Source organism: Macaca thibetana, chromosome 3 (genome assembly GCF_024542745.1).
Source record: "Macaca thibetana thibetana isolate TM-01 chromosome 3, ASM2454274v1, whole genome shotgun sequence".
Classification (NCBI taxonomy): Eukaryota; Metazoa; Chordata; class Mammalia; order Primates; family Cercopithecidae; genus Macaca; species Macaca thibetana.
Genome location: NC_065580.1, coordinates 27,989,941 through 28,012,206, shown reverse-complemented (window position 1 = coordinate 28,012,206; position 22,266 = coordinate 27,989,941). Strand labels below are relative to the sequence as shown.

General features: G+C 45.7%; 1 protein-coding gene and 1 long non-coding RNA gene across 51 annotated transcripts in view; one reads left to right on the top strand and one right to left on the bottom strand.

Annotated features, from left to right (window-relative positions):
* LOC126949729 (uncharacterized) overlaps positions 1 to 8,579 on the bottom strand; it is a 201,003-nt gene extending 192,424 nt beyond the window's left edge. For all 50 annotated transcript variants that reach the window (XR_007723927.1, XR_007723926.1, XR_007723924.1 and 47 more), the window contains exons 1-2: positions 8,311 to 8,579; positions 6,297 to 7,379 (exon numbers count right to left, since the gene is read on the bottom strand). This is a non-coding gene — a long non-coding RNA (uncharacterized LOC126949729). The remainder of the gene's footprint in view (positions 1 to 6,296; positions 7,380 to 8,310) is intronic.
* Positions 8,580 to 8,677: 98 nt separating this feature from the next.
* MKLN1 (muskelin 1) overlaps positions 8,678 to 22,266 on the top strand; it is a 396,930-nt gene continuing 383,341 nt past the window's right edge. Inside the window, exon 1 of the mRNA XM_050782495.1 lies at positions 8,678 to 8,770. The gene's annotated coding sequence lies outside the window, so the exon portion shown is untranslated. The remainder of the gene's footprint in view (positions 8,771 to 22,266) is intronic.

Sequence of the window (22,266 nt, the reverse complement as noted above, 5' to 3'; positions counted from 1 at the left end):
CTATATATATATTTCAAAGCCTAGTAGGGGTTATCTACACAATTAAACAAGTTTCTGTTTACATTTTAAACATCCTGTTTGACAAGCTTGTAACTCGGGTGCTAGGATTACCATAGAAAAAAAGTCATAGAATACATGAGATTTGGAAGCTGAAGAAAGAAATGTTTCCATTCCTGTTTGTCATGGTTAAGGTGTTTTGTCAATGTCATGCCACACTAGAGATAATATTTCCAGTCCTTTTTTCAGACTCCATTAACATATACAATTACCAAACAAACTTTGATTTTATAACCCAAACTTTCTAACATAGTTCAGTGCATGATTTTATTTTATTTTATTTCCTCTGAAGCAGTTATCACGGGCCAGGTGCCGTGGCTCACACCTGTAATCCCAGCACTTTGGGAGGCCGAGGTAGGCGGATCACCTGAGGCCAGGAGTTCGAGACCAGCCTGATCAACATCGTGAAACCCCATCTCTACTGAAAATACAAAAAGTAGCCGGGCGTGGTGGCACACACCTGTAATCTCAGCTACTGGGGATGCTGAAGCAGGATAATCTCTTGAATCTAGGAGGCAGAGACTGCAATGAGCTGAGATCGTGCCACTGCACTCTACTCTAGGTGACAGAGAGACTCCATCTCAAAAAAAAAAAAAAAAATTACCATGGATGAGTGCACAATGCGACAGAAACAACTACTTCAATTTGATTTATACTTCCAACTCTCTCTGTATGACCTGAGCACCAAATCTTCTTGTGACTTTATTTTTCAATCTGTCATCAAATAAGTGTAACAATTCCTGCTACATATCTTAGCAGAAAGAAATCAGAGTCACAGAGCTAACAATAGTACCCCTGGAGAGACTGCATTCCTTAGAAAAACTATAAAGCCAGTGGTGTAGTTACTGGTTACTTCTCTTCTCAGCTCCATGATACAGCCTCTGAAGCTAAACTGGAAGGCTCAAGTTAATTGAACATTCATTCATTCAACATATATTTATGAGCACTGACAGGTGCTGAACAGCATATTAGGCCTTGGAGATAACAATGGTCAGCAAGACAAGCACAGTTCCTTCCCCTCACAATGCATCTCAGAAAAGTACTGATTCAACTCATAGGACTTTCATTTAGTGTATACGCCAAAGGCTCACATCCATTTGTAAATAATTACTCATAATCATAATTACTAATAATCACTCCATTCTGCTCCTGAAAAAGGGAGACCACATGCACTACATGGAAAGCCAAGAACACACGAATGCTCCATAATATGAAGGCCCCACATAGGCCAAAAATATCACCCACTAAGCACCTTATAATCTATGAAGGGGAAGCATGGTGTTAAGACCTAGAAGATGACCGCAGACTTTTAAAGGCAGAATACCTTAGCCTAAATGATGATCTATCAATTACAGGATTTAAACACAAACATATCCTCTGTAACTGTGCCATCCAATACAGTAGCCACTAGCAGCTATTTACATTTATCAAGTAGAAATTCAATTCTGGCCAGGCACAGTCGCTCACGCCTGTAATCCCAGCACTTTGGGAGGCTGAGGCAGGCAGATTGCTTGAGTTCAGAACCAGCCTGGGCAACATGGCGAAACCCCGTCTCCACTAAAAACACAGAAATTAGCCAGGCATGGTGGCAGGTCCCTGTAATCCCAGCTACTTGGGAGGGCTGCAGTGGGAGGATCGCTTCAACCTGGGAAGCAGAGGTTGCAGTGGGCCAAGATAGCACCACTGCATGCCAGCCTTGGCGACAGAACAATGCCCTGTCTCAAAAAAAAAAAAAAAAAAAAAGAAAGAAAAGAAATTCAGTTCGTCAGTCACACTTAATGTGCTCAATAGCCACAAGTGGCTAGTGGCTACTACACTGGATAACACAGATTTATAAATCATTTCCATCCTCTCCAAAAGCTCTATGGGACAGTGCTGCTCTACAAATACCTCTGTAATAATCTGAAAATTACAACAATGAAACGTGATGAAGCACCTGTGCTCTGTTATGGCACATCAAAGCACGTCCACTGGTAACGTAGTACTTCCTTCCCAAGTAAGTCGAAAAGTAAAAACAACCTTGGGCATCTCTTCCAGCATATATTAGTAATCAAGAAAATTCACACCGTCCAATCGGCCAAAGGAATTCACAAATTCCTTTGTTTGTGAAGGATGAAATTCACAAACAAGTGAAAAACTGATATTTTGCCCCTTCCTATTTCTTTGATAATGTGTTACTAGTATTATGTACTTTCTGTGTAAGTTTTGTCTTGGGGTGCTTGCAGCTGTGTTTTTAGCCTGGTAGCTAGTAGCAGAGAAGGAGGTGAGGACAGTTCAGAACGAAGATGAGTGGTTCAGGAAAACACCGACACAGATAATGCAACTTAAGTGGAAGTAAATTTAATTGCGACCAATGCAATAAACTTAAGTGCTCACTGTGTGCCAGTGATGTGCAGATAAACAAGTCACCATTCCCACCTTTGAAGAGCCCAATTTAGTAGTGGTGTTCAATATGTAACAAACACAATGAGATATGCTGTGATATAACGCAGTAAGACAAGCATATATACAATGCAAAGATGACGCAGGGAGGGTATTTTTTCAATGGTTTCTGAGGAGAAATCAGGGAACATTTCCTGAAGGAGGTATCCAAGAAGCAGAAGAGCAAACTAAGCAGAGCCGTGCACAGGAACCCCAAGTGGTTTGGCAATGCTGGTGAAAAATGTGTTTCATGGTTAGGAGGATGGGGGTGGACAATGGGAGGAGGGAGATGGGGCTACAGAGCTATTTCCACACCAGACCACAGATACTCACGTTCCAGTCATGTCTGCCTGGGCAGGTCTGTAAGCCTTCCTCACCAAAACTGCAAGTAATACGAAAACCAATCCCTAAAATTTGTTAAATAATATACCCATGCCTGCCATAGAGGTTAACAATATTTGACAGCAATCAACAGGAATATAAAGTTCTTTGTGACGCGGTACTCTTAATACATATTGGTCACAAATACACTGTAGCTAGTATCATTTGTTTTCAGGGAGAAACCTCTGTTTACTATGAGTTTTCTTTGGAATCTCTGTACAGAAAACACTAATGAAATAGACTACTCCCACATCTAAACGTCCCACCAACAGTTTATCTGACCAGGAGACAAATGAAACAAATTAAGAGGAGAAAGGAGATGTAACAGCAAAGTTTCTGTACTCCAGACCAGTTTTTTTTTTTTTTTTTTAATCCAAAATGCTAATGGCAGAACTTCTGCTACTCTGTACCACACTGCACCTCTGGGTACATCCAGCTGTGACCACACCACAACTGTATCACATCCAGCAACCTAAAGCACTCTTGTGGTTGCTCATGCAAATACTTGGAAAATATTTGCCTCTTCCGGACTCTCCCCTTCATATTATACAAATGCTCAAGTCTCAAAAATAGAACAAGAAACTTCCAGAGAACCTATTCACTTCAAATTACGGAGATCCCCTCTCTCCTTAATCCACAATAAACTTCTGGAAAAAGTCGCCTACAGGCCTTAAAGAATCTCCAAATGATTTTCCTCCCTTATACAAGCAAAGCTTTTCAAACAAAAATCTTAACAGTAGAAATGTACCCACATAAACCAGCTGGCCCTTAGGCGAACATAAGTACTACTATTCACACAAACATAGGGCCCTTAGGCAAAGGGACGTTTTCCACGAGGCATACGTGTCTGTTGAAAGTAAGGGTTCTGAACTCGACCTCTCTAGGTCCTAAGTACAGTCGTCCTCCCTGATTTAACTCCGAGCTTTCACTCCTCCAGCTGTAAAATAGGGGTAACAGTACTTTTACGAGTAGATCCATGTATGGGGAGCCGCAATATCTGACACAGAGACCCCACTGAGTGACAGATCAGTGTGTGTTAGCTATTTTAGCTGTTCTTACTATTTTGTCCCTAAATAGGTATTATTTCACAAGTAGCTATTCCATCAAGCTGGTTACTTGTATCAATTCGCACTCTGCACCAAAATCACTTACGGGGAAGTGGGGGTTAAAAATACACTGTCCAGGCCCTATTTGGATGTGGGTCCAATTGGTCTGGGATTGGGTTGGGCGTTAGAACTCTTTTTAAAGCACTCCAGTTGGTTATAACGCGCAGCCGTCCTTCAGGAGCACACAGAAGTGTCTACACGTCCACAGAGATGTACACACCACCTGTAAGATCCAAGTTTTGAGTCCAGCAGCGCAGGTAGGCCCTCCCGCCTGGACAAGGCTCCCCGAAGCGCTGCGACGATGAACCTAGCACTGCTCGCCGAGAAGCACCAAACCCCTCACCCAGCGCCGGGCCACCCGCAAGACACGGCTCCATCGGGGGTCACACGCCCCCTCGCGCGCGCCCTCTGCGGCCCCCTCGGGCGCCGGCCCCTCCGGCCCACGTCACCGAGCCCTCGCCTCCCGCGCCCCGGCCCCATCCCGCCCCTGGCACGTGACTCGACACGCGCCAGCTGCACGCGGGCTCCATCAAAACAAAAACAGAGGAGGCCGGCCGGGCGGCGGCGGGCGCGCGCGGGGGCGGGGGAGAGCGGGCGCGCCCCCGCTGCCCGGCGCCGCGACCGCGCCTCCGCCACTCCGGCCGCCGCCGGCCGCGCGCCCCGGCAGGCCGGGGGCGGGAGGGCAGAGAGCGCCACCCTGTTTACCGCGCCGGCCCCGCCCCGCCCGCGCCCGCTCCCGGAAACGGTCTCCCGGGAGAGGGCCGGCTAGTGCGCACCCACCCGCGGCGGGGAACGCCGGCCCTGCGTGGGAGGCGCCCGGCTCCGGCGGCCTGCCGCCCCCGGCTGCTGCGTGTCACCCCCGTCACGACTCTGCTACGCACTTCGCCCCCGGCTTTCAGCTCCGGCGCTTCCGCAGACCCCTCACGTGGCCGCCGCCTCCCTGCCACGGCACTCCCCGGCGACCGGGGCTGCGGCCCCTAGCTCTGCGAGGGATCCCGAGCCTGTGCCCACCCCACCTCGGACGTCACCCTCTTCGGACCACCCAACCCACACCTTCCGCCTAGGGCGGGGCGCGGGGAGGACGGCTACGAGCTGTCAGGAGCCTCCAGCTTTCCCCGTGACGAAGCTCACCCTCGCCTTGATCGTCGCCACTCACCCAGCAGCGGGCTGCGAGCTGGAGCAGACGTTTACACCGAGGGAGGACTGGGGGGAACGTCTTGATTTTTCTCCCTAATTTGCCACACACACAGGAAAAAACAAACAAACAAAAAACAGCAGACGCAGCTCTACCCTTGGGCTGGCTTTAAAGCTTTTAAGCTTCCCACGTCATCCTACCCCATGCAACAGACTTACCGAATAGCAATGCCCACCCCACACACCTGCTAGGTAACTCGCCTTCTGGAAATCGGGGGCCCCACCCACCCCACCTTCTGGAAACCTGCGCCTGGGGTGGGGTTGAAGAGACACTGTCTGATATCCTAAAGTCAGAGGGCGTGAGGGGACCGGCACCCCTCGCCCCACCCAGGCGCGCTGCAGCCTCCCGTCCCCGTCTCCAGAGTGCACCAAGGCATCCTGCGTCCCTGCCGGAGAAAAGAGGGACGGGGCCAGAGGCCCGAGTTCCAAGGAGTTGCTGATTCCAGTGGAGAACCGAGACACCGTGTCCTTTCTAATTAATAAGCATGCCACCCCCAACTCCAACCCCCACCCCCCCGGCCTTATTTCTTGTTGACAGCAAAGGTGGGGGACGTGGGAGAAAGGCGAGAGTTGTCTCTAGGTTCGGGATGTTGGGCTGCGCGGAGGGAAGAGGTGGGATCTCGAAATGGAAACAGTTCCCCCTCCCTCCCCCCTCCCCTCCTCCTCCTCCTCCTCCTCCTCTTCTTCTGTTTACCTCAAGTTTGAATTTTATCTGCGCAACATTAGCTGGAATGCGGACATTGAAAAAAAAAAACACACACACTCTCTCAGCCCGGCGGCAGCTCCAGAGGAGCCATGTGGCATCAAGCCACAGCAAAGGGGAAAAAGTGCTCTTAGCAACACAAACATGGCGAAATCGCTCCCACAAGCCGGGCTCCCGCGACAGCCCTACCTTCCCCCGCTCGCCTTCCGAAGGTCCTGGCCAGGAACCGCAGACCCTTTCCGGGGGGCGGCGAGGGGGCCCCGGGCCGAGCGAGGGTGGGCGCACGGGGCGTGCTAAGGGGAAACTGACTAGCCAGCCGATCAGCCCCGCCAGGAACGGAGGGGACGCCTTTTTCACGCCCTGAGATCGCAAAGGAGAGCAAAATTCCCATCCCAAAGTCCTGCGGGACTGGCTTCCCCACCCGACGAACTTACCCCAGGGCTGAACGCACGCTGCTTAGCTCCTTGCCTCGTTCCTTCCTCCCGGGCGCGACGAGAGGGGAAAACGATGCGCACGTAGATTTGTAGAGAGTATTCTTGAGAATTTCCCTGGGATGGATGGGGAGGAGCGGTGGAGACTCAGGAGACAGGTGCCGCGCTGGCCTGGGCTGCCGGCTAAAAGTTGTTCTCCGCGCGGTGGGCGGTGGGGTCCCCGGCCAGGGCCGAGGACCCCGGCTCCCTGCCCCCCGGCGTCGCCCACTTGTCACGCCAGGCTGCTGCGTGCGCTCGGCTGCAGGGGAGGTGGCGTAGTTTCTCTTCCTCCCACCTCTTCTCACTCACTTGTTTTTGTAGCCGTGGGCTCCCCTAATGCTTTCCTCTCCACAATGTTGTTTCATTATATCATGTCCATCATGTGACACCAGAGAGGCCTCTCTATGGAAACTTAAAGGGGCTCCCACGTGACTGCAGCAGCAACAACAGCAGCAGGACTGGCGGCGGCGGCCGCAGCGGCGTCCGTACCTCCACCCACCGGGAGCCCCTCGCAGCATCCCGAAGGGGCTTCTGGCGCTGCAGGAGCCCAGATCGGGGAGCCACAGCATCCGGGAGCCGTGGTGTCTGTGCGTGCGTGGAGTCTGTGCTCATGACATAGGAAGCCGAACAGAAGGAGCGTCCTCAAATCCTTTCCTACAGTCACCAAACCCACGCTCTGTTAAAATGACATTTCATGGCTCCTACTTTGTTTCCTCGGAGAGCAATGAGTTTTCTATCAGGCCTGATTCAGTTTGACAAAAGTCAAAAAGAAAAACCGGATTTGTCCCTCTGCAAGTTCAGTCAGATCGCTGGGAGAACAGAAATGACAAAACAATAATAACAGAAATAGAACCAGGCATTTGATACATAATTACCATCACCACGGCTTTCAAGCTTTCTGGAATTACATTCCTCCAGTAACTGTTGATGATGCTTGCAGGAGGCAAAATGCAATGCAGTTTTTCTCTTCCGCAGCTATATTAGGGCTTTGTTGCTGACAACAGTGAAAACTTGTTTGTGTCAGGAAGTGAGGTACGGAGATATGACCTGGAAGGTACAGACAAAACCAAAGTGGCAGTTTTTGCATTACTTTTCTGACCACATTCTTTCAAATGGTGACAAGAAGGCGGTCTGCTGTAAAATTCGTGGGGTGTTTGATGGGAAACAAAATAATCAGAAAAACATAATTATCCCTAGCCATACCATACTTGCTAGTCGCTAGAAAGTATACATATATGTATCTGTGTATACATAGAGAAAGCAAAAAGCATGTGCACTTTAATATTTTTGAGCCACTAATTTTTTCATCATTTCTAGCATTAACAAACACTTGGAAAGACTTACTTAAGTCCAGGGATGTGTGGAAACTCACAATGTTGAGTGCTGTGGGTATTACTGACTCACAGTCCCTTTAAGGGTTTGTACCATAAATCCCAAATTTCTGCCTTAAAGTTTTTACAGACACGGAGATTTTATCCTGTAAATCTAAGCCAGATAGCTATTTCTGGGTTTTTTAGTTCATGCGTTTCCATTTTATAAGGGAAACTGTTTGGATTGGCGGAATCAAGAAAAAACTTCGCAAGAAACTGAAGAGTGGGATGGAAGATCTTTTCTTTTGGCCTTGCCTTGACACTCTCTCTCCACCTCATCAGTTTACCTCATCAGCCATGATGAATGAGCTCCATTCCAACCCTTCTAATTCTATAATATCTCTCCCAAGTTTTACCCTCCTATCTCATGCCTAATTCTTTCATCCCTTTCCTCCTACAGTCCTTGCCTCCCAACTCAGCCCCTTTTCTGCCTGGGCGCTCAGCTCAGGCCTCCCCAAAGACTATACCCCCCATCCTCCCCTGCAGCTGCCCCCAACCCCACGCCCTTCCCAGCTTGGCCTCTCTTCTCTGCAACTCTACCTCCTTACCTCTCTTTGACCTCTATTCACCTTCACAGTCTGGCCCTTGACGTCTGGGCCTCTTCTTACCTCTCTTTACCTGAAATGTCCCGGCCCTCACTGGGGTCTCCTCCACACCCTTCGCTCTGGTCCCATCCCTTCTGCTGCCAAGCCCCAGCGTTCCTCCAGCTCGGCCTGGTCAGCTTGAGCCTCATTTTGTTCGCGTGCCCCTGGGCTGGGAAAGGAGTGTGTGGTGCACAGTGGGGCCGAGGATCCCCCGGGGCCGTGGCCCCTGCCTCGCCCCCTCCACCCCTCCCGAGTCCCGGTTGCGGCGCTTCCTGGGCGGATGGCTTGGAATTGCTGCAGCAGCTGCGGTTCTGCTGTGTCATGCAAGAAGGAGGCGGCGGCGGCCGGAGCTGGAGGGGGAGGAGGGGAGGAACCTGATCCTCCGGTAGCGAAGGGTTGGAGGCAAACACCGAGCTCCTCCAAAGCCGCCCGGGAGCAGGGAGGGCTCCGCTAGCCCGGGGGGGCCCTCCCCGCGGGGCAGATGGTAAGTGGGGCGGTGCAGGTGGTCGCCTTGGGAAGGGAGCGCGTAGGGGGGTAAGGTGGGGCGGCGGGAAGTACTGGAGTCATCCCAGCCAAACTAAGGAGCCCGGTGTCCAGCTGAGAGGGACCCAGGCCGTAATAAGGATGTCCAGCCAAACGCAGCAATAATTACTATTCGAGTGACGCCCCGAAGTTGACCCAAGCTACACAGAGGGTGGAGTGGTGCATCCTGAACCCAGGGCAGAGCTGGAGGCAATGATTCAGGGTTTGAGAAGTATCAAGCCCAATGGCCTGGCGCTTTAAGGTGCAGCTGAGTAGGAAAAGCCAACCCACATCGTATTCCCAGAGCCTTGCTGCGCTTTCTGGGTTGTCTTGTTTAAAACTAGCGAAAGGGATGGGAAACCTGCCCAACCTCACTTTAGCCATGAAAATAATGCTCTTGGCCAGTGGCCTTGGACAAACAGCCTCTGGTGCAATAAAATAATCAATAGGAAGAAGAACTTCATTCCCCTCACCATCCTCCTTCCCCAAGTTCCTTTGACCAGAGTACCTCATTCGGCTTAAAGGAGAAAGAAAACTGTGTGTGACATTCCCTCCCAGTCTACCTGCGGCCAGACTCCTCACCACACAAACTGCCCACCCCGCTCCTCTCCTCATCTTCAGAGCCATGATTCCGACAGACATTGCAATACTACTCACGTTGGGTGAGAAGACTGCCTGAAACTCTGAACAATTTCACCTCCCTTGCCCTTTGCCACGGGAATTCAGAACCTACAACTGAGAGCAGGGAAGTTTACGGACAGGCTGGGCATGTAGGAACATTATTTCCTTCACTGGACTGTAGTTCTCCAGACAACTTTTTAATTATGATTATTCCCTTCCATTGCACTCCTGGAAATTTCAAAGCACTTTCTAAAACATCATTTTTTTAATGTCAGTCATACATTTAGAGGTAAGGGGTTGATGGGATTAACTGAAAGGCTAATGACTGTCTCAAAAGCACATGCTGTTGCTAGGGAACCCAAGCTCCTGCTGCTCTCTAATCACTAGCGTGTTCCATGGAAATCAAACTGCTCAGGGTGTTATTAAAATGAACGGCATCGGGTTAAAGGCGTTCTTGCTTATGTTGTAGCATCCTGGATTATCGATTGCCTCACACCCACATATCTTGTTTTCCTAATTTGATTTCTGTATTTGCGTCACTGCCAGGGACACTCAGACTAGACCAGTCAGTTCACTTCCTGTTTCTCAGAACTGGTTTATATTTGGTCTCGTAGCACTAGCTGGTAAAACATTATCAAACTGATCCTCTTGGAAAGAAATCTTTGCTTCCCGTTGAAAACAAATTATTCCAATTAAATTCTAATTCCCGTGGAAAACGTCATCATTTGAGGAGCAGACTGCCAGTTGCCATTTGAGAAACCATCCTTGAAATGTAAAGCCTAGAAAAAAAAATCATCTCGATTTCTTTTACCCAAAATCTTCATTCCTCAGCACTAGAACTAAGACACACTCGAGTAAAGAGTAGATTTAAGTATGCTTCTAAAATGAAACGCATAAATAAATAAATAAATAAATACACGTTGAAGCTGGGGAAATCATTTAGACTAAATAAGGCATAGAATTGAATGGAATCCAGGCCCAGGAAGGACAAGTAAGCTTGGGTTAGCATTGTGGCATTCAGAGAACACAGTGTGATTACAAGGCTGCACTACAAATAGGAAACCCCATCACTTTGTGTACTAATTGTCTCTTTTACCAATTCCCCTACGTCCCTGGACAAGACAACCTTGTTTTGTTTTGTTTTCAGTTCCTTCCTCTTTATAACAAGGATATTGCAAAGGCAATATCAGAAAGATAAGCCCTATGTAAATAGGTGGATTCTGATGTAGACAATTTGTTTAGATGGAAAATAAAGCCCTTTGAAAAAGATGTATAATGGCATCAATAGCCTGGATGACCTTGAGTGAGCCATTATAGGTCTTATGTCAGTTTCTTTGTGGAAGCTTAAATGAAAGTGCTGGACTAAAGGATTTCTAAGGCTCCTCCCATTTACAAACTTCTGTGATGAGATTGAACTCACTACATAAAAATTTCAATTTTAGCTGGATTTTGCAATGTTAAATTTTAGCACTGAACCTTTAGTATCTATCCATAGGAACCTTGAGGGAAATGATGAGAAATGATTTTCTATTGATGTATCCATTTTTAGTGTCTGTTGACAGAAAAATAAAATTTACCTTACTCCCCATGTACTTACTCTCTCCCTGCCTCAGTGGTATTATGGAAGCAGCAGGATAAGAGTTACAAAAGGATATAAAAGTATAGAGAAAGTTCTTTCAGTCTACTTATTTATTTATTACAACAACATCTCACTGTGTTACCCAGGCTGACCTCCAACTCCTGGGCTCAAGCAAGCCTCCCACCTCAGCCTCCTGAGTAACTGCAGCTACAGGTGCACTCAACCATGCCTAGCCTTTCAGTCATTTTAGATATAGGTAATCCTAAGTACTCTGATGATCCAAGTGGTGGAATGATGGAGGAAGGGGTATACAGAAATATAAACTGAATCCTCATGGAACTAATAATAATCTTTTTGCCTGTGTTTTAATTAGTGCTAGGCAAAAATAGACCTTGCTCAGCTCTTAGAATTTTTCAGATTCACAGTATGGAGAAGTGGCATGAAGAAATGTGAGATTTGTGCCAGAGAGAAAAGACCTGACTTTGAAACCCAACTCTGCCACTTTATTCATTATTGAGTGCTTGCGCTGTGTCAGGTATTGTGCTGGGTGCTGGGAATACAAAGATGAATAAGACACAGTTTCCGCTTTGAAGGACATTATAGTATCATGAGAACAAAGATGAATATGCAGTTGATGAGGCAACAGTGAGGTGATATCAACAGGGGAGCTTATAAGGGTGCCTAACCCTGACCACGCATAGGGTCTCTAACCACACAAGGTGAATATTGAGATGAGTTCTGAAGGATAAGTAGAAGTAAGCCAGACAAGTGGGCAGGTTACAGAGAAAGATATTCCAAGCAAAGAAAGTACTATGTGTAAAGACCTTAGGGAAAAAGCTGTGCCCAGAGAGTTGAGGGTGAAGAACAAGAGCCTGGCAAGTAGGTTCTAAATAAATACATTGTATAAATCCGTGGCAGAAGTCCTGAAGGAGAAATCCAGGAAGATTAGCATGGTCGAGTATGTCATCCTAAAAAGTCTGAACTTATTCTAAGGCTGTTGGAGAACCACTGATAAATTTTAAGGGGCATAGTGAACTGATCAAATGTTCATTTTAGAAAGATCTCTCAGCTGGGTGCAGTGGCACACTACTGTAATTCCAGCAGTTTGGGAGGTTGAGGTGGGCAGATTGCTTGAGCTCAATAGTTGGAGACCAGCCTGGGCAACATGGTGAAACCCTGTCTCTACAAAAACACAAACACACACAAAAAAATAGCCAGGCCTGGTGGCACACACCTGTAGTCCCAGCTCCTCAGGAGGATGACTTGAACCGGAGAAGCGGAGGTTGCAATGAGAGGAGATCATGCCTCTGTGCTCCGGCCGGGGGAAACTTACAGTCATGGTGGAAGGCGAAAGGGAAGCAGGCACCTTCTTCACAAGGCAGCAGGAGAGAGTTTGCAGGGGAAACTGCCACTTTTAAAACCATCAGATCTCATGAGCACTCCCTCGCTATCATGAGAACTGCATGGGGGGAACTTCCCCCACGATCCAGTCACCTCCCTCCAGGTCCCTCCCTCAGCACGTGGGGATTACAGTTTGAGATGGGACACAGAGCCAAACCATATCACATTATAAGAACGAAATAATGATGGATGTCTAAACTAAGGTAGCAAGAATGGAAATGGAGAAAGGAAGAACTGAAAGGGTTCAAGATATATTAAGGACATAGTACCAACAGAATTTGATTATTGATGGTATCCTCCATCAGTGGTATCCTTCCATTTTCATAAGCCGTAAATCTGCTCCCATTATATCCTGTAGGTATATCCTGAGGTCCAAGATAGGGACCTCAGGAGGAAAAGCAGGTTGTGGAGTAAAGGTAATTAGTTTAGTTTTCAACATGTTGAGTTGAAGTGTCCATAGAATATCAAAGTGAAGCTGTCTACTACATAATTGAACGGGGAAGTCTAGAACTCAGGAGAGAGATCTATGCTGGAGTCATCAGAATAAGGAATAGTTCATGGAAGTAGATGAAATCTCCAAGAGAAGGCATAGAGAAAGGAAAGAAGAGGATCTACTTTGGAACCCAATGAAAACACTGAATTTAAAAAGTGAGGAAAGAAAAAACACAGGGGAAAAATATCCCAAGAGGTAGGAGGACCAGGAACAAGTAGTTTCAGAGAAGCCAGGGGAGGAAATAGCAGTATTAAATGCCAGTGAAAGATCAAGAAAAAGAGGATTGTGGCCAGCTGTGGAGGCTCACGCCTGTAATCCCAGCTCTTTGGGAGGCCGAGGTGAGCGAATCACCTGAGGTTAGGAGTTCCAGACCAGCCTGGCCAATATGGCAAAATCCTGTCTCTACTAAAATTAGCCGGGTGTAGTGGCACACACCTGTAGTCCCAGCCATTCAGGAGGCTGAGACACAAGAATCTCTTGAACCCAGGAGGCAGAGGTTGTGGTGAGCTGAAATTACACAACTGCACTCCAGCCTGGGCAACAGAGCAAGACTCTGTCTCAAGAAAAGAAAAGAAAAGAAAAGAAGAAGAGTACTGAAAAGTTTTTTGATTTAGTAATAAGGAGGTCATTGGTGTGTTTGGCAAGAAGGAGTTTATTAGTAAAATGGGGTTAGTAGCCAAACTGCAGTGAGTTGAAGACAGGATGACAGTAGAGGATGCAGATAGATGAAGTTCTTTTATATAAGAAGGACTAAAGGGCAAGTAGGGGAAGAAAATAAAATAAAAGTATTGGAAAGAGATTGGTGCAATCCATGGTCTGCAAGCTTAAGGCGGCGCAAGGAAAGAAGGAAATACTACCCTAGTAGAATTCTTTATTCTCTCAGCCTTCAAATTAAATGGCATTACCATCCACCAATTACTCAACACAAAAAGCATGTAGATATTCTTGATTCTTCTCTTTTCCTCCGTTTTCACAATCATCAGAATTCAAGTTAACTTTACCTCCAAAACATTTCCAAAATGTCTCTTTCAATCTCCACCGCTACCACTCTAATACAAACCACCATCATCCCTCTTCTGTGCTCTTGTAATAGCTTTCTAAATGGTTTTCCTGCTTCTGCTCTTGTCCTCATTCTCCACAGCACAGTTAGAGTTTCATAAATCATAAGTGTTAAGACATAAATCAGATCATGTGATTTCTCATCTTAGAATCCCTCCATGTCTGCTGATGGCACTTGTGATAAAGTCCAGACTCCTCCTCCATACAGGGCCTATGGAGCCCTGTACAGCATCCCTGACCACCTCTTCAACCTCATCTCCCACCACTCTCCACCACTGCAGTGACACCAGCCTTATTTATCTTCCTCAAACGTGTTGAATTTGCTCTTGTATTATACGATTTACCCCATATACTTCCTTTTCCTGGAATATTTTTTTGGTCATTCTGATCTTTGCTTATATGTCACCTCCTCAAAGAAGTCCTCCCTGATCACTCCACCTGAAATGTCCTTCTCTCTCCACGTTTCCAACTATCCTACGTATTTTTTTTTTTGTAGTAGTGGAACTTTATTACTATTTGTTTTTATCATGTATGGTTGAGAACTCCTCTAAAATGCAAACTTTATGAAGATTACTGGCATGTCAGGCACTTAAAAAATATTCATTAGGGCCAGGCGCGGTGGCTAATGCCTGTAATCCCAGCACTTTGGGATGCCAAGGCGGGCAGATCACGAGGTCAGGAGATCGAGACCAACCTGGCTAACATGGTGAAACCCCGTCTCCACTAAAAATAAAAAAAATTAGCCGGGCATAGTGGTGGGTGCCTGTAGTCCCAGCTACTCAGGAGGCTGAGTCAGGAGAATGGCGTGAACCTGGGAGGCAGAGCTTGCAGTGAGCTGAGATCTCGCTACTGCACTCCAGCCTGGGTGACAGAGCGAGACTCTGTCTCAAAAATAAATAAGTCAAAAAAAAAAAATATATATATATATACACACACACACACATATATTCATTGGATGTCTGTAGTAGGAAAAGGAGAAAAACAACCATTTATTAGAAATTGGAGGCATCAAGAATCAGAGTCTTAGTGCAACTGGAATGGCTAGTGGCAATGATTACTAGGTTTTTAAGATTCTGGAAGTGGAAGAGTTACTAGCTGTGTGATCCTGGATGTTTACATTCTCTGAGCCTCACTTTGTGGTTAATAATACTATATGCCTCACAAGGCTATTAGGAAAATGAAATGAAATGGAATAGGTATAGGCATAAGGCAGTCTTGTGAAATTATTTTCAGGAATTCAAGACTTCTGCAAATCAATTCATGCATTCTACATATGGACTCCCTTGTAATGGAGTTAGCCCTTGATGATTACTTATTATTAGAATTTAAAAATTGACTAAATCATTACTTTGAAAAGATACCAGGATATCCGATAGAACCTGGAAATTAAACTATTTAAGAAGAAATCAGAGTACTCCTACAAATCCATAAAAAAAAAACCTTTAAAACTCTGGAAAATTGGGCAAAGGGTATGACAAATAGATTGTAGTCAAAGAAATACAAATGTATCTGAAAATGTGTAATAATAAAAGGCATGCACATCACAACTGCAGTGACATCTATTTTTTACTGTCAAGTTGACAAAAATAAAAAACTTTAATAATATACTTGGCTGGCCAGGCTGGGAAGCAGGCACTTTCTTATACTGCCAATGGGAGTGAAAGGTGGTATCACTTCTATGGAGGGCAATCTGGCAACATTTTAAATGTACAAAGCCTTTACCGTGGCAATTCTACTGTCATATATTTATCCAATAGATATACTCACACGGATATTGAAGGATGACTCTTCTAGTACCTACACTGAAGCACGATTTATAGTAGTAGTTAAAGACTGAAAACAGCCATCAATTGAGAAGTGGTTAAATATATTATGATAGAATTAAACAAGTGAAAGAGGCTGGGCACAGTGGCTCACGCCTGTAATCCCAGCACTTTGGGAGGCCAACGTAGGCGGATCACGAGGTCAGAAGATAGAGACCATCCTGGCCAACATGGTGAAACGTCATCTCTACTAAAATACAAAAAATTAGCTGGGCATGTTGGTTCATACCTGTAATCCCAACTACTCGGGAGACTGAGGCAGGAGATTCACTTGAACCCAGGAGGCAGAGATTGCAGTGAGCCGAGATTGCGCCACTACACTCCAGCCTGGGTGACAGAGCAAGACTCTGTCTTAGAAAACAAACAAACAAAACAAAACAAAAAAAAAAAAGAAAGAAAAGAAAAAAATAAAAAACAAGTGAAAGGCAGCTGTTAAAAGTGTGAGACAATTCTAGGCATACTTGTGTGAAAAGATCTTCATGATACATTACTAAGTTAAAAAAAATACGATGAAGAACAGCGTGTATTTTGCTAGCGTTGCATTTCTTTTTAAAAGACGGTTTACATTTTTTGGTCTAAAAAACATAACTTGTGGGGAGATAAAATAGAGAAGAGAATGAGCAGATGTGGAGAGAACAGTTGGAAGGTACATTAATGGTTCCTGTGAGAGATCATGGTTGCCCAGATTAAGGCAGTGAAACACACAGGGAGAGAAATGATGAGAGCCAAGAGTTATTTTAAAGAAACTGATGATTGATTGGAAATAGTGGGTTATGGAGAGGGAGACACTGTCATAGTTGACTTTTCTTCCAAGATCAGGTACATGAACAGAGGTGCAAGAGCATGACTAAGATGGAGAATCCTAGGACAGAAACAGAATTGCAGGGTGATACAGTTTGGATATTTATCCCATTTAAATCTCATGTTGAAGTGTAATCCCCAATATTGGAGGTGGGGCCTGGTGGGAGGTATTGGATCATGGGGGCAGATCCCTCATGAAGGGCTTAGTGCCAGCCTATTGATGATGAATGAGTTCTCGCTCAATTAGTTCATGAGAGACCTGGTTGTTTCAAAGAGTTTGGGACCTCTGCCTTTCCTCTCTTGCTCCTGCTCACACCATGTGACTTGCTGGCTCCCCTTCCCTTCTGCTATGATTGAAAGCTCCTGTAGTAGTTCATTCTCGTACTACTATACAGACATACCTGAGGGCTGGGTGCAGTGACTCATGCCTGTAATCCCAACACTTTGGGAGGCTGAAGCAGGTGGATCACCTGAGGTCAGGAGTTCGAGACCAGCCTGGCCAACATGGTGAAACCCCATCTCTACTAAAAATACAAAATTAGCTGGGTACAGTGGTGAGCACCTGTAATGCCAGCTACTCAGGAGGCTGAGGCGACAGAATCGCTTGAACCTGGGAGGTGGAGGTTGCAGTGAGCCAAGATTGTGTCCTTGCACTCCAGCCTGGGCAACAAGAGCAAAACTCTGTCTCAAAAAGAAAAAAAAAAAAGAAAGAAAGAAAGAAAGAAAAGAAAGACGTACCTGAGACTGGCTAATGAGAAAATAGGTTTAATTGGCCCATGGTTCTGTGGGCTGTACAGGAAGCATCACTGGGGAGGTCTCAGGAAACTTACAATCATGGTGGAAGGCGAAGGGGAAGCAAACACATCTTTACATGGCTGGCACAGAAGAAAGAGAGTGAAGTGGGAAGTACTACATACTTTTAAACAAACAGATCTCTTGAGACCTCACTATCATGAGAAGAGTAAAGGGGACATCTTTCCCCATGATCCAATCACCTCCCACCAGGTCTCTCCCCCAACACTGGGAATTACAATTCAACATGAGTTTTGGGTGGGGACACAGAGCCAAACCATATCATTCCATCCCGGCCCATCTCAAATCTCATGTCCTTCTCACATTTCAAAACACAATCATGCCTTCCCAACAGTCCCCCAGAGTCTTAACTCATTCCAGCATTAACTCAAAAGTCCAAGTCCAATGTCTCATTCTGAGACAATGCAAGTTTCTTCTGCCTATGAGCCTGTAAAATCAAAAACAAGTTAGTTACTTCCAAGATACAATGGGGGCATAAGCATTGGGTAAATACAGCCATTCCAAAAGGGAGAAATTGGCCAAAACAAAGGGGTAAAGGCCCCATACAAGTCCAAAATGGCTGCCAGAGGGCAGTCATTAAATCTTAAAGCTGCAAAATAATCTCCTTTGACTCCATGTCTCACATCTAGGCCACACTGATGCAAGGGGTAGGCTCCCAAGGCCTTGGGCAGCTACACCACTGTGGCTCTACAGCATACAGCTCCTGCAGCTGCTTTCTTGGGCTGGTGTTGAATGGCTGTGGCTTTTCCCGGGACACAGTGCGAGCTGTCGGTGGATCTACCATTCTGGGATCTGGAGGACAGTGGCCCTTTTCCTACAGCTCCATTAGTCAGTGCCCTAGTGGGGACTTTGTGTGGGAGCTCCAACTCCATATTTCCCCTCCACTCTACCCTAGTAGAGGTTCTCAAAGAGGGCTATATTTCTACAGTAGACTTCTGCCTGGACATCCAGACATTTCCATACATCCTCTGAAATGTAGGCAGAGACTCCCAAACCTCAATTCTTACCTTCTGTGTACCTACAGGCCCAACACCACATGGAAGCCACCAAAACTTGGGGCTTCCACCCTCTGAAGCAACGGCCTGAGCTGCACCTTGGCCCCTTTTAGCCACAGCTGGAGCTGGAGTGACTGGGATGCTTTCCCCTTATCTTGGCTATTAACATTTGGCTCTTCTTTACTTATGCAAATTTCTGCAGCCTTAAATTCTTCCCCAGAAAATGGGGTTTTCTTTTCTACTGCATGGTCAGGCTGCAAATTTTCCAAACTTTTATGCTCTGCTTCCTTTTTAAATATAAGTTCTAGCTTCAAGTCATGTCTTTGTTTATGCAAATAAGTATAGGCTTTTAGAAGCAGCCAGGCCACCTCTTAAATGCTTTGCCGCTTAGAAATTTTTTCGGCCAAATACCCTACATCATGTCTCTGAGGTTTGGTTTCACAGATCTTGAGAGCAGGGGCATAATGCCACCAGTCTCTTTCCTAAAGCATAGCAAGAGTGACCTTTACTCCAGTTCCCAATAAGTTCCTCATCTCCATCTGAGACCACCTCAACCCTGACTTCGCTGTCCTTATCACTGTCAGCATTTTGGTCACAACCATTCAACAAGTCTCTAGGAAGTTCCAAACTTTCCCTCATCTTCCTGTCTTCTTCTAAGCCCTCCAAAGTGTTCCAACCTCTGCCCATTACCCAGTTCCAAAGTTGTTTCCACATTTTCGTATATCTTTATAGCAATACCCCAATTCTGGTATCAATTTTCTATATTAGTCTATTCTTGCACTGTTATAAAGACATATGTGGGACTGGGTAATTTATAAAGAAAATAGCTTTAATAGGTCACGGTTCTGTGTAGCTGTACAGAAAGCATAGCTGGAGGGATCTCAGGAAACTTACAATAATGGAGGAAGGCAAAGGGGAAGCAAACACATCTTCACATGGCTGGCACAGAAAAGAAAGAGTGAAGGGGAAGTGCTACACACTTTCAAACAACAGATCTCACAAGAACCCACTCATTGTCACAAGAACAGCAAGGGGGGCATCCGCCTCCATGATCCAGTCACCTCCTACCAGGTCCCTCCCCCAACATTGGGAATTACAATTCAACATAATACTTGGGTGGGGACACAGAGCCAAACCGTATCAGCTTCCTCAGACTCTCACCAGAAGCAGATGCGGCAGTATGTTTGTACAGCCTACAGAACCAAGAACCAAATAAATTCCTTTTCTTTAAAAATTACCCAGTCTCAGATATGTCTTTACTGCAGTGCAAGAATGGACTATCACACAGGGGAAGATCAAAAGTTCTAAATGCAGATGTCCCCTGAAGACTTGTAGATACGGCTGTGAGGCTCATAAGAGCTGCTGGAACTGGATTTATAAATCTGAAAGAAGATTGCCTCGGGAGGGTAGATAGAAAGACTAAAAAAAAAGTGGGTCCAGGTCTAAACCTTGATCATTTAAGACTGAAAAGAAAAGAAAGAGCTGGCAATGGAGACTGAAAATCAGAAACTAGGAGACTACGGTGCCAAAGAAACCAAGAGAAGAATCTGTTAAGGAGGATCAACTCTTTGTTAAACACTGCCAAAAGGTCAAGGAAGATTATTTTAATTTGTTTCTCACGTAAGCGTTAAGCTCCTTGAGAGTTAGTACTATTTTATTGTTTATTTTTGTTTCCCTGGGGCTTGCCCTGTGACCCACACATAATAAATGATCAGTAAACTTTTGTTAGGTTGAAGAAAGAGAGAAAGATGCATGGCAAGAAAGACAGACATGCAGAAAGACAGTAGAATTTATGCTTGGGTCTCAAAAAATAAATAAGTAAAACAGATTCCCTTGAGGTTGACTGCAAACCCAGCTTGATCTTAGGAAATGTAAGGAGGTTCTTTCTGCTCCCTGTGTTTTACTCTTGAGCTAACACATTGATGGGGCTCCCACAGAACCATGTTGTTGCCATGTAAGTGCCTTCAGAAAACATTTTGAGAAGTGATATTCACCTGTGTCTGGTCAAGCTGAGTCATTTTTATCTTTATTTAGGTCCTAGGTGATGACGAAAAGAACAGTTTGCTTTTCCTCATCTATGACCCCACCACATCACCCTGAATGAGTTGATGGAACCTGGGGCACCCATTTCTGTGCCACTACAGTTCTGTAATACACTGTAATCACTCATAAGGCTGCCCAGCCCGTTTCCCTTGAGAGAGAAAGGTGACTACTGGCAGGAAGAGACGTCTAACCTCTTAGAGAAACCACCAACTTCTTAGTCTGTTGTTGTTGCTGCATTAAAGTGCTGCTGCTCTCAGGGCCACTGTACAGAATATCAAAGGAGGACATGTTTGACTCTGTTCAATGTGGAGATCTTCTACATAATAAAAGAGAGTGTCCTTGAATTACAAATTTTAGGAAATACAATAATAGATGTATTTTAAACAATACTTAAAATGTTATGCCATCCTGTATCACTTAATTATACCAAAGATCAGTAAACTTTTTCTATAAAGGGCCAGAAAGGAAATAATTTAGGCCTTCCTTGCCCTACAGTCTCTGTCCCAGCTACTCAATTCTGCCATTGTAGTGCAAAGCAACCATAGACAAAATTTAAATGAGTGAACCTGGCCACATTCCAATAAAACGAATTTGAATTTCAAATAATTTTTATGTGTCATAAAATATCATTATTCTTTTCACGTTTTCCAATCATTTAAAAATGTGACAGCCTGGGAAACAGCAAGACCTTGTCTCTACAAAATACAAATAAAAATAGCTGGGTGTGGTGCCTGTGCTGAGGCAGGTGGATCACGAGGTCAGAAATTCAAGACCAGCCTGGCCAACATGGTGAAACCCTGTCTCTACTAAAAATACAAAAATTAGCCGGGCATGGTGGCAGGCACCTGTAATCCCAGCTACTTGGGAGGCTGAGGCAGGAGAATTGCTTGAACCTGGAAGGCAGAGGTTGCAGTGAGCCGAGATTGTGCCACTGCACTCCAGGCTGGGCAACAGAGTGAGACTCTGACTCAAAAAAAAAAAAAAATCTACTTTTTATATAGTACAGTACTGGGTATTATGGAGTTGAAGATAAAAGAGGGTAGATAATTGATAGGTAGGCAGACTGACAGACAAAAGATCTAGTGACTGATAAGTTCCATGAGAATTGTTCAGGTGTATCACAGTATCAATGTATAAATTCAGTCTTTTAAAGCAACAATAGGCAGTCAGACAAAACTAAGTTTAAATCTGAGCTCTTTTGCATCCCAGCTGCATGACCTTGGGGTGATTACATGCACCATATAGGCTTCAGTTTCCTCTTTTTGAAATGGGTATAATAACACCTACCTCTCAAGGAGGTTGTGAGAATTAAATGAGATAATGTATGTAAATCAGCAGGTGTAGTACCTGGGAAATGGTAGACAGTGAGTAAATGGTAGCTGTTGTTGTAGCATTACAGCAATATGAAGGTAGGTAACTTATTCAAAAGAAGCACACAACCAAAGGCAAAGCAGAGTAACCTTGCAAGTCAAGAAGTCACGGACACATATAGAAACCCGCAAATCTGGGGGCTGAACACCTGGCCGAGAACATTTGGCTGAAAATAAAAGCAGAAGTGACATTGTCACGGGAGCATAGAATAAGGCACCTGGCCAGTTGTCTTGCCTTTGTCTTCCCTAGCAACCAGCTGCTGGGTTGTCCAAGGAGCCTTACTTATAGGTCCAACCCCCACCCTCCCCAGTACTTAAACACTGGCTCAGACTGGAGAAAGTCAGCATTAGTATCGGCCCCACCATTGTGCTTCCTTTTAGCCAGGTCAGCCATGGGGCCTCAGACATCTGTAGCTCCCTCCTATTGTGCCTCCCCACCCCTCTGCCCAATATGGGCTTC